Raw genomic sequence first — 10,918 nt, 5'->3', positions numbered from 1 at the left:
GTTCAGTGTCACCCTCAAAGTGCTTACAAAATTTAAGGAAAAAATTATTAGCAGGATGATTTATAAATTGCACAAATATTCCAAGTTAACATTCTTCTATAATCAAGCTACTCATCTGCCAGGTCTCGAGAAGTAGCACACTCCATACAATGGGCACACACACTCTAGCGCAATGTGTCCCAACAAAGATGTTTCATGTTTTTATAGTTAATCTTCCATTCAGCCATTGTACTTTGAAATGCTCTGAAAAACGAAAGTTACTCATATGCCCTTTAGACTGCAGCAGCTGCAACACTGAGTAGTGAGACAAAGGAACTGCTCTAGAGCCATGAGATTGGAGAGACCTGCATCTATTTGAGCCTGATAACTCATTCTGCCATTTGAACGACAGTGTTTAACAGATGACAGATTTACGATCAAAAATGGAAGCCATACAAGTGACAGACCTATAAAAAGAATGGGTCGCATACAGGAGTAGACGTTAATTTAAACATACCTTGACATCAGCTCAATTGAAGAGTGTCTGATCCCCTGAAGGTGTGATACCCATGTCAATAGGTTTCAGGTCTTGATCATAAACAAATCTTTTATATTAATTCCTGTTTGTGGAAGAGCAACACCTGCAAAATTTGTTAAATTTAACCTTCACAGTCCATGTGAACTTGACTGCTGCACACAAACTTAGAAACCAGCCTTTTTAATGCTTTCATCCAATCCTACCTAGCACATGCACACCAGAGGTACATACAAGCCAAATATCTACCTTGCCAAAGAAGACCAGAAGACATCCTTACCACGTTTACAAAGTAAATGTATTCTGTTAATATCTGGGCTACCCTGCCCAGATATTCCTGTAATAATCACTGTCTTGGGAGCACATCTCCCAAGTCAAGTGAATACTAAGAACACACCCACTTTAGGTGCTTCAAGAATTAATTTCTAAGGCAAGATGAAGGCATATATTCAGTCATGGGTGGACATTCACACTTTCTTTGCGAGCAGCTCTCTAACAAGAAGTAGAGCAGTGGCTTTGGTTAATTCATCAACCTTAGAACCAGATGGAAAGCCAAGAAAAAAGTTGCTAACTTGCTACCGCAAACGCTGCATGGACAATAGGTTTTTCATACATCACTTCTTTTAGGCATTGTCTCTATTTTGTAGTTCGTGGGTTTCCAAGAGATGAATGACAGATGTAGCAACCAGATTTAGCTGCCAAAACAAATGTCAATCACTACACTCATTGTCCAAAGCCTTTGACTAAACAGATTCAGGATGTCAGTGCAAGGTGAAATACCACTGTACATAATGTACTGTAGGTTTTGCAATATCTGAAAAAAAAAAAAACAAAAATAACAGTCTGAACATGAAAGTCACTTTAAAAAATTGATTTTCAATCTGTCTCTTTGGCAGTACATACTATAGAAGTTAAAAGACCAAAAGGGCCTTTCAAGAAATTCACATTTTTGCTAATGAAGGTCATTCCTTCCAACACACTTTCCCTTCATACACTGTTGTTTCCCATCTATGTTTATGGAACAGTTTGGGTCATCTTCACAGAAAGGTCAGTAACCAATATATCAGATCACACTTTTCCTCATAGTCTCCCTAACCTTTTTCATTATTCAACTCTTTAATATTCTAAACACTAATGTTTTCATTTTACTAGTTACTAGTTAAGATTGAATACCTGCACAAAGCTAGTCCTTTTTAAGGTTCAGAAACTAAAAGTAAAGGCAAGAAGATGTGGAAACATAGAGCACAAAATTCATTAATGCTCCTCATCAACATTGATATGCGGGTGGAAGGAGAGAGCAAGAAACCTCCAAGCCACATGTGACCCCAAAAGCTAATGAGAAGAATCCTGGAGTTTTCCTAGAGTTAAGCAGAAAGATGCTATTACTTCTCTTCATGAAACTGGCAACTGAAAAAAAAAAGACATTCATTTTGTATCAGAGGTGATTGTGCAATGGTTGAACTTAAGGACCATTAAAAAATGGTCCCCAGGAAAAAGAGGGGAAGTGGCTAACAAAGGAAAACCAAATTATTTTCATATTTTCATTTATTTACCTACTGGGGACATGTAAATGGAGAAAATACTTCCTTCCAGTTGATCTGATTACTTTCCTCTTGTAGCGCAATTTGCCTCCCTTTTGCCTCCTAAGCAAGCAAAGGCTCTTTGTCATGTAACCCTGAAAAAAAGGAGCTATTTTTCACTGTTTATCAAATATGTTTTAAACAGTCTGATGATAATTCAGGCTGTTCCATTAGGACTGAAGAATAGAGATAGTGGTAACAATAGTAACAAAACCAGCTGATACAATGGAAGGATTGTCAGTGGGATTTCCACACAGGAAAGTCTCTAACCACAAGCAAAATACCGAGCTCACTACTCAGATTCATCTTATTACCTGGCAACAAACAAAACTGAAATGAAATCTGGAAATATCAGGTTTGGATGGCATACTGTAAACACTGCTTCCCTCATTCAAGCCAGAACCCTGGGAATTCTTTTTCTGTGATGTTTCATAAAAACAAATATTGAGGGAAATCAGAGATTTTTAACAGGTCTGCTTCAAAGTCCTGAACAGTAAGCCTCTCATTTTGGCTCCTCTCTTTAATTCCTCGGCTGACAAGTGTATCTGGTGAATTAATGTTGGATATGTGAACAATAAACACTCTAGGCTTTTTCTATTGCTTCAGTGATGCAAAGCTTAATTAGACAGTTAACTAGGCATATGGCTACTTTGCATCATTGTAGGAGCAGAAAACATCTGATGTGTACACTGCTTTGAGAAATTTAAAAACAATATAATTGTTGGGAGTTAATCTTCCTAGATGCCAACACCAAATGGTTGGAGTTCTAGAAATGTGGAGAATATGACAGGTTTTTCATTGTTTCATGTATATATCAACAGTTATAAGCAGAAGACTGAATATATACAGCGACTATTTTTCTTTTTTTTCTTTTTTTTTTTTTTTTGACCCATCAGGAAATCATACTCAAGCAATCACTACTCAAATATGCTGAGTGAAAACCAACTATTTTAGATCAATACTCGGGTCAGTTAACAACTCCAGTAGCTACTGCTTTTTGAAAGAATATTCCAACTTTGAAAACCATTGTAAATAATGCTGCAACACCATCAAATGTAAAAACAAATGAACAAAGCCTGAAGCTTTGAGAACAAAATTTTTAAAGGCCGAAAATTATTCATTTGCATTGAAATTTTCAGACACTAATCTAATCACCAAGAGACTAACAAACCAGTTATCAGTTCTTTAAGAAAAGCTCTTTTGAACAACAGAGCGGTTCTTTAAGACAATACAGCTGATCCTCTTTATCACTTGAAGTTGTAAGCTAAATGATCATGATCTTCTCTAATGTATTCATTAGTTAAATTTATTCACCAAATAGGTTTTATAAAAAGACACTTGGTCTACTGGCAATTTACAATCAAGTCTCAGTGAACATTAAATATTCAGAACTCAAGCTCCTTTGAACACCAAATTTGCATGCTTTGCTTCTGCTTTTTCTCCAAAGAAAGATAATATTTAAATTAGATTGCCTGTTCTGATTCACTTACCTAGAAACTTGTAACTCACGTTTATTGCTATTTGGAGCAGTATTTTTCCATTTTACTGACCAGTGAATGTTCTAGCTCTCGTGTTTGTTTGCTAAGAAAGTCACAGGAACTGAAAATAATGAAGAACGTAAAAAAAGAAGTTTAAAATTTGAATACCTATGCATCAAAAGTTGTCTAGCCAGAAGCAGTATTATTTTTAACATTTCAGAAACCACAGGCATATCCCAGAGAGCAGAAAAAACACATTAATGTGTCTAGATGGTGGTTCATGAGGAAGGGCCTGGATTCCACATTTTACCATGGACCATAAAATCCACTCCAACTTTTATCCCCTTCTTATTTTTATTATTTTAATAACAAAAATAAGACTTGTTGTCATTTAGCTACCTGTGTTAGTGCTTCCAGTAGAACTTTCTATATGCATAAGAATGTCACACAGGATTTTTAGCACACGATGTTTGTTTCTGTCAAATTAGTATGATTACACAACTTGAATTATATATAATCTAACTGTAGCTGTCATTCTTACAGTACTGCAGGCACTACAGAAATATTTGTGATTTCAAAAGGGCTGGGCTAACCATTCTGAGGTTAAAAAAAAAAAGAAAAAGAAAACGCTTCAAGAAAAATAGAGGAAACTTCAAATTATTTCTTTGAAGTCTTTGAAATTAAATCAGCCGATATCAAGAAACAGCTAATGGTGGTACATAAAATAATGGCAATAGGCATTCTCTGTTTTATCTGGGGAATTTAACTCTAATACAAAGCTATTGGCAAGTAATGCAGCCCAACAGAAGATGACTCCTAGAATAAACTGTGCTAAAATCTCATGTACCACAAACAAGCCCATAAGATCTTCTGGGCAAGGTCCACAGACAAGACACCTTACAGATCTCAGTATGATTAGTTCTTCAGCATTTATCTGAATCTATTTGCTTTCTATGACATTAGAACAAGAAATACAAGCAGCTTTCCTCTGCAGACACTACAAAGTTTGAATCCCCTTTCAATGTCACTGCACACTGCAGCCACTAAAATAAACCCATTTTTTTCCTTTCAAAATTACACAGTGAATAACTGGGTTTAGCCAAGCCCTGTCTTCATTATAAAGTGGCTGCTGCTACTTCCTCTCAGTAGGAAGTGATCCATGTGACATGAAGGCTCCAATTCACATATTTAAAATAACATTTCTACCCTTTAATGTGAAGTGATCCTCAATCATTTCATATAGATGAAAGGAAGTTGAAACCTATTCCAGCTTTTTATTCTCTTTCCTACAATTAACATTTACCTATCCCAGCTGACATGTCTTACATGTAAAATCCAGAACAGTCTGACATGAATGAACAAGTCAACTTTATAAGAAAGTTGTATGCAATACGTAAGAGAAATTGCGCTAGCTTCCTCCCTGGAAAAGCAGAATCTGCAATACAGAGTAAGGAAAATTTTATTTCAGCGGAAATGAAAAGAAATAAATCTTCTGTGGGAAAAGAGGATTTGTTCCTAAACTGAAAGAGAGCAGTATGAAAAGCACAAGGCCACCCTGCACTGAAAAATAATAAAAACTTCAAGAATTAAGGTGTCTAGTTAGAAATACCTACATTGAAATATCTCTAAAAGGAAAGTGCCAGTGTGAAGCAGAATCTGGATTCAGAAAAATGCCATTCTAGACTTCACTGCAATAAAGCACGCAGGCAAAGAAGTAGAAATTCACCCCTGCATCAGGAAAGAGCAAGAAAAGGTTAAGATAAAACAAAACTAAGAATCATAGAAGCAACTCCCCAAGAACACAACATGACCGAACATTCATAAGAGCTGTAAGAACTAATTCACAGTATGTCACACAAAGCACAGCCTGTTCTGTTCTTTGTCAGTTCTTACTGCCAGGATAGAGACACCATGGCCACCCAGTCAGGACTCTGTCGTTTCTATTCCAGTCCCTCCATCAGCAGCAGTCCAGCTGTGACAAATGACTCTGACTCTTGCCTGATATTCAGGGTAAGGTACAGGCCAAGGACTCACTCAGGTGATGCAAGTAAGAACGGATCCAGGCACTTGTGTGAAGCTACCCACACCAGCGGGTGATGGGGCAACATGGACAGCACAAGACCTGCCACCCCAGTACGTTGCTGCAGCCAGGAAAAGAGAACATGTCAGAGCATGCAGGTGAAATCCTCTGGTTCTGTGTGCCACCACAACACACTCTGCATGGCTTCTCCCCTGGGGCACTTCCCCTCTTCTGCCCTCCTGGGAGCAGGAGCTCCAGCTTTTAACTTCAATTCCTGAACTAGAAGTAATTTGGGTTCATGCATTATAAGGGTGAGCAGTGTACTTGCCAAAATTACTCTTTGGAGTCAAGGATAACTGTTCACAAATGTGAGCTGAACCAAGATAGCAGTCTTAGGTTTGAAAACTATGAATTAAAAAACCAAAATGCTTTCATTTCCACAGTTCCAAAATTAAATATTATTTCACGTCAAAATGACATTTTCTTCAAAAATGTAGCCAAGAACCCTTTCTATGTAAGAAACACCCCAAACCAAAACTATCATCTTAAAACAACTATTCAATTTGATTTTAAGCCATGTATCTTTTTTCTCTTTCACTGGAAAAAAACCCAAAACTTTATGAAATTATTTTTCCCTGTTTTTTTTCATTTAGTCATAAAACTGAGGGGAAAAAGGGAATAAAAAAAAAAAAAAAAGCCTTACAACGCTAGCAGCCTACAAATGAAAGGCAGACACTGTCTCCTTCCAGACATGCACCAGCCTTTTGACTTTCCAACTGAAACACTTGGTCCTAGAAATACTTATGGCAGTAATGCAACACAACATATTTAAAAACCGAAGCAGTGGAAGTAAAGAACTGAAAGCTCCTTACAGATTGCCTTTTAACTGTTGCAGCTACTCTAGCAATTGAAATCAGAGAGACCTATAAAAACTAAGTTATGACAGATGACTGCAGGAGGCAAAAATCTAAGTTTAGGATATGGGAAAATTACAAAAAGTGTTATCACATTTGAAAACCTGGACTAGTGCAAAGCTTTTGAAACTGTCCCACAGAACATCCTAAAGTGGGGAGACACAGATTTGACACATGTACCTGCCCACAAGAGAGGGGGTGATCTTTAAGGTCCCTTCCAACCCAAAACATTCTATGATTCTATGACCCTATGAAAAACCATTAACCACAGGATATTGCCACATGCCAAAAGCATAAGGCAAAGCTTTAAATAACCAAAGCATAAAAATACGCTTTCTGTTTATCAATGTTATCTCACCTTACCCCTCATTTAACATGCTACAACTCATGAAAAACAAAAGCTGTTTTATAGTACAAATAAACCCACTACATGCACATATATACACACAGATGCTCAATGACCAGCATTCCATATACTTCCTCAGAAAACACGCTTCATATTTTTCCCATTTTTAACAAAATTAAGTTTTCATATATTTATGCATGTAGTATTCAGTCCAGTATCCAGATTCTGGACTGGACTGAAGTGCTCAAAAACCTCATAGAAAAATATTTGCAAGGACTGAGAAATAACCTCAGCAAGCTAGACTGACACTGTTGGAATGCAAAGATCAAGGGTTTCTTCTCACTATTTTTATTGTAAACAAAGAACCCACTACAGCTGTCCTGGCATCACTGGGGGAGGTAGAGGAAGGAGATGAGGAACAGTTGGAAAGCTGGAAAAAATACAGATAATTACTCGAAAGCCCTAAGTATATGACTCCTGTACTCCTCACATCACTATGGCAATGAATATATCCCAGGCCTTTTCACCAAGAGCTTCATTTCTATCTGAATTAAGTAATAACATCACAAATTTTCGAGGCTGTTTGAAATGCCTTTGTGAATTAAAATGCAAATTTCAAAATATTTCCATGTTAATAAAAGAAACAAAGCAAAAACCAAAATACCAAGGGAAAAAAAAAAGAAGGCGGGGGTGGGAAGGATCATGCAAACCATCAGAATTGTTTCATCTTAAACATTAAAAGCCCCAGCCACTGCTAGCATGTAGAGATAAGACATTTACACCTCCACATGAGAGCTCATACAGACTCTATTAGGAGTTCACAGCAGTCACCAAGATTATTTCACTTCATTTGACTCCTTCCCTGTTCTCTATGGCTCATTTACCAAGTCCTATACAAGGCTATTCATGTCCCTTGAGAAGAGCCAAAATTAGGATTTGTACTCACAAAAGCTGCAGCCAGATAACAAAGTGGAGCCCCCGCCAACACAATGCCAGTTCTTTCACAGTACTTCACAAATGCTCTCACCGAGGCTGAAGCAGTCTTCTAAGGCAAAAGGGTAAAGCAATTTTCCATGCTGCTTCCATGTTACTACTTTTCCTACCTCTCAATCTATCAAAGATAAAATAGGGTATGTTAACAATACGACAGGGACAAACAGCTGTGAGGTCTACGTCTTTCTACATCTTTGGTTCGCACAGCATTCGCTGTACCACAGGTTTTCCAATACAGACTTTCTGTCGCAAACAATAATAAAAGTGAGAGTGCCTGAAGAAACAGAGTACATCTGGGTGAAACCAAAATACATTCCCATCAATCTGTTGAAACACATGTTTTTTCTCATAGACAAGAGCATGCAAAAAACATGTATGACTGACAATGATGAGACACTGGTTTTGTTTTTCAGTTATTTCTCAGAAAAAAGGCAAAGAGGATCTCATTGTATTCCACAGGAAATATATAAAAGCGGTTTCCTCGGTTTTTCAGCTCCAGATACTGTTCTGAAAACAAAAATTTCCACATTATTTTCTGTAAGTGACTTCTGGTAAGTATTGTCAGCCTACTGTCAAACCATACACATACTGTGGCTTTGTACAGGGTAAAACTTAATTGATACATGAATGAGCTATCCAACTCTGCTCCAAAACCTGATGTAGTAGAAAAACCCAATAAATAAGCAATAAAGAATGGTTTAGTTACTCTAAAATATTCACACAGTTGTTTTGTATTAGTGCTTGTCACAGTTCCTGTTGATAATGCTTTTATTCATTGCAGAGGATACCATTAAGATTGCTGAATAACCACACCAAAATTACTTTCTGACACATGCCTAAGGCTGCAAAACTAAGCAAGCATCAGGGAGCGTTAGGAAAAGGACAGTTACAAAACTTCTTTGAAATAAAAGAAAAAATAACCCACACAACAAAGGTTTTCTTGTGTCATTTCTTGGTTGAGAGCCACCCTGACTGGATGAACAACCCCCACGAGCAAGAGTCTGAGCCAGAAGGCTGAGGTGCCCATGCTCATTGGGCACTACTGCCACCCTGCTCTGCTTGGCTTTTCAAATGCTGAAGGACTGAGCTGCTTGCTGACAAGGATGTTGTCCCTACCTGAGCCGTGGTCCCTCTCCACAGCTCCCACCTTACCTTCCCCGGCAGAGCTGCTCCACTCGTGCCACTTGTTGCTAGGTTAATGACCAGCTCTTCAGGAGTATTCCGATGGCAACACTGCCTACTCTGAAATAACACAGATTCTTTAGCATACTTATCATTATGGCACTGTAGTTTCTGGTGCAAAATTTGTGGAGACTAATAGTAATTTCTACATTCCTGCTCTCAGGGGAAAAATAGCTACTCTACTGATAAAGGGATGGGTTTTACAAGCAGGTAAGGAGAATGCAACAGCTAGCTGATGGGAAATTATCACGATGGGAAGCTAAAGCAGATACACTGTAACAATCAGAACAAAACATTTCAGCCAATGGGGCTTGAAAATTTAGAAATATTTTATCAGCTACAAAACCTGTCCCTTACTGTGCCCAAAACACAATGGAAACATTGGAGAGTATTTATTCCAATGCAACTTTTTTATTGAAGTTACAGAACAGACAATTTTTTCCAGTTAAATATTACAAGAAGAATATATCAGGCACAGATTTTTTTTTTAAAATGTATTTTTTCTTTTCATTCTACCTTTAATATTAGAACTCATAACTGTTCTGAGATCCTACCCTCCTGAGTGAGTGTTAAAACAGTATTACTGTCTTAACTTCATCTGTAAAATAGGAAACAAACTGGAATTGTAGGACTGAACACTGAGCAACCTTCCAGAAAGCTGCTCAGCCTTTAATTTAAGCTCTGTGCCAATGAGATCTCTGCACTCCTATCACATACTAAAATAGACAGTATATGCCACACTTACTAAAGAAAATTAAGTACCATGCAACTACAACTAATAAAATATTCTTTCACATTTTTTTGGATGCAACCAAAGAACTGAGACTTCTGGCACATCATCTAACAATAAATAATAGAAAGAAATATCTAAACTTGGTATGATTCATTTGCACATAGATCTGGGAATGGAATAAAATACATGTATTCTGGAAGGAAACTGAAAACAGAGTCAGTATGAAGAATTTAAAAATTAGAGCAGGAAACAATAAATGATATTTAATCTACACTAAGTAAAGTAAATACAGTAGTGGAGAATGCAGAAACATTTTGTCAAAGGCAGAGAGTCAGTGGGATTTAAAAAGGACTATAGCTAAGGGCAAGAATATAATTTTTCTTGTGTCTAGTCAGAACCAAACCGACGTGCCTGGTACAGAATTACTGGACACCCGTCAGGCTGCTGTGTTTGGGTCCTGATGTGTTCTGCTGTTAGGTTTCCTCCCTCGGTTTGGGTGCCTTCCAGCACCATCTCCTTCTCTGTCGTCTCTGGCAGAGTTGCCCTATCTTATTTAGAACCAGGACCTCACAGATCAGGTTCGCTGGATGGAGTGCTGGCTCTCCAAAAAGTCCCACTAATTTACAAATGCTTGCAGCCTTAATTTGATGTTAGGTGAAGCTAAGTGGCCAAGCCACTTGAGGAGTTCAACGCTTTTCTTCTCTCCGGTTCCTCTTCCCTGCTATAAGGTTCAACTCCTTCCCTTGCACTGATAACTGTTATCTACCAAGTGAACTAACTGAACTGCCTACCAGGCAGAAACCTAATATAGGGGCTGAGAAGACAAACAAACTACAGAAATGTTGCTAGTCAGTGAGTTGAACCAATTTAAGGTGGGGATCCAAAGAGTGTCAGAGGCAGTACAAAATAAGCAGCAGAAATACGTGGGGAGGACAAGAAAAGTGTCATGCAGAGCCTTCTCCTTTTTACCGCATCAAGGAGTCAAACCAACTTGACCATATCATATAACTTCACCCCAAAAGAGCTTTCCAATTTACTATTTACCTCTCTGAGGACATATGATACACAGGCTTGTAAGGGTTTCCAAGGCAATGTTATGACTTCTTACTTTAAAATACACTAAACAGATTTTGATAAGGTCAGGAGATAATTATGTCT

The 10,918-nt window shown here is 37.8% G+C and overlaps 1 long non-coding RNA gene across 2 annotated transcripts; it reads right to left on the bottom strand.

The window, feature by feature from the left end:
* Positions 1–928: 928 nt before the first annotated feature.
* On the bottom strand, positions 929–9,124 carry LOC134161294 (uncharacterized). 2 transcript variants are annotated; one of them, XR_009963931.1, is made up of 4 exons: positions 8,998–9,124; positions 7,799–7,963; positions 3,585–3,675; positions 929–1,328 (listed from the first exon to the last, which is right to left on the bottom strand). It is a non-coding gene; the product is annotated as an uncharacterized LOC134161294 (long non-coding RNA). The 2 variants fall into 2 exon arrangements; XR_009963932.1 differs by lacking the exon at positions 3,585–3,675.
* Positions 9,125–10,918: the final 1,794 nt, after the last annotated feature.

Source organism: Pezoporus occidentalis, unplaced genomic scaffold (genome assembly GCF_034315485.1).
Source record: "Pezoporus occidentalis ecotype Australia unplaced genomic scaffold, CSIRO_AGI_Poc_V1 ctg172, whole genome shotgun sequence".
Taxonomy (NCBI): Eukaryota; Metazoa; Chordata; class Aves; order Psittaciformes; family Psittacidae; genus Pezoporus; species Pezoporus occidentalis.
This window is presented reverse-complemented; position numbering and strand designations above follow the sequence as displayed.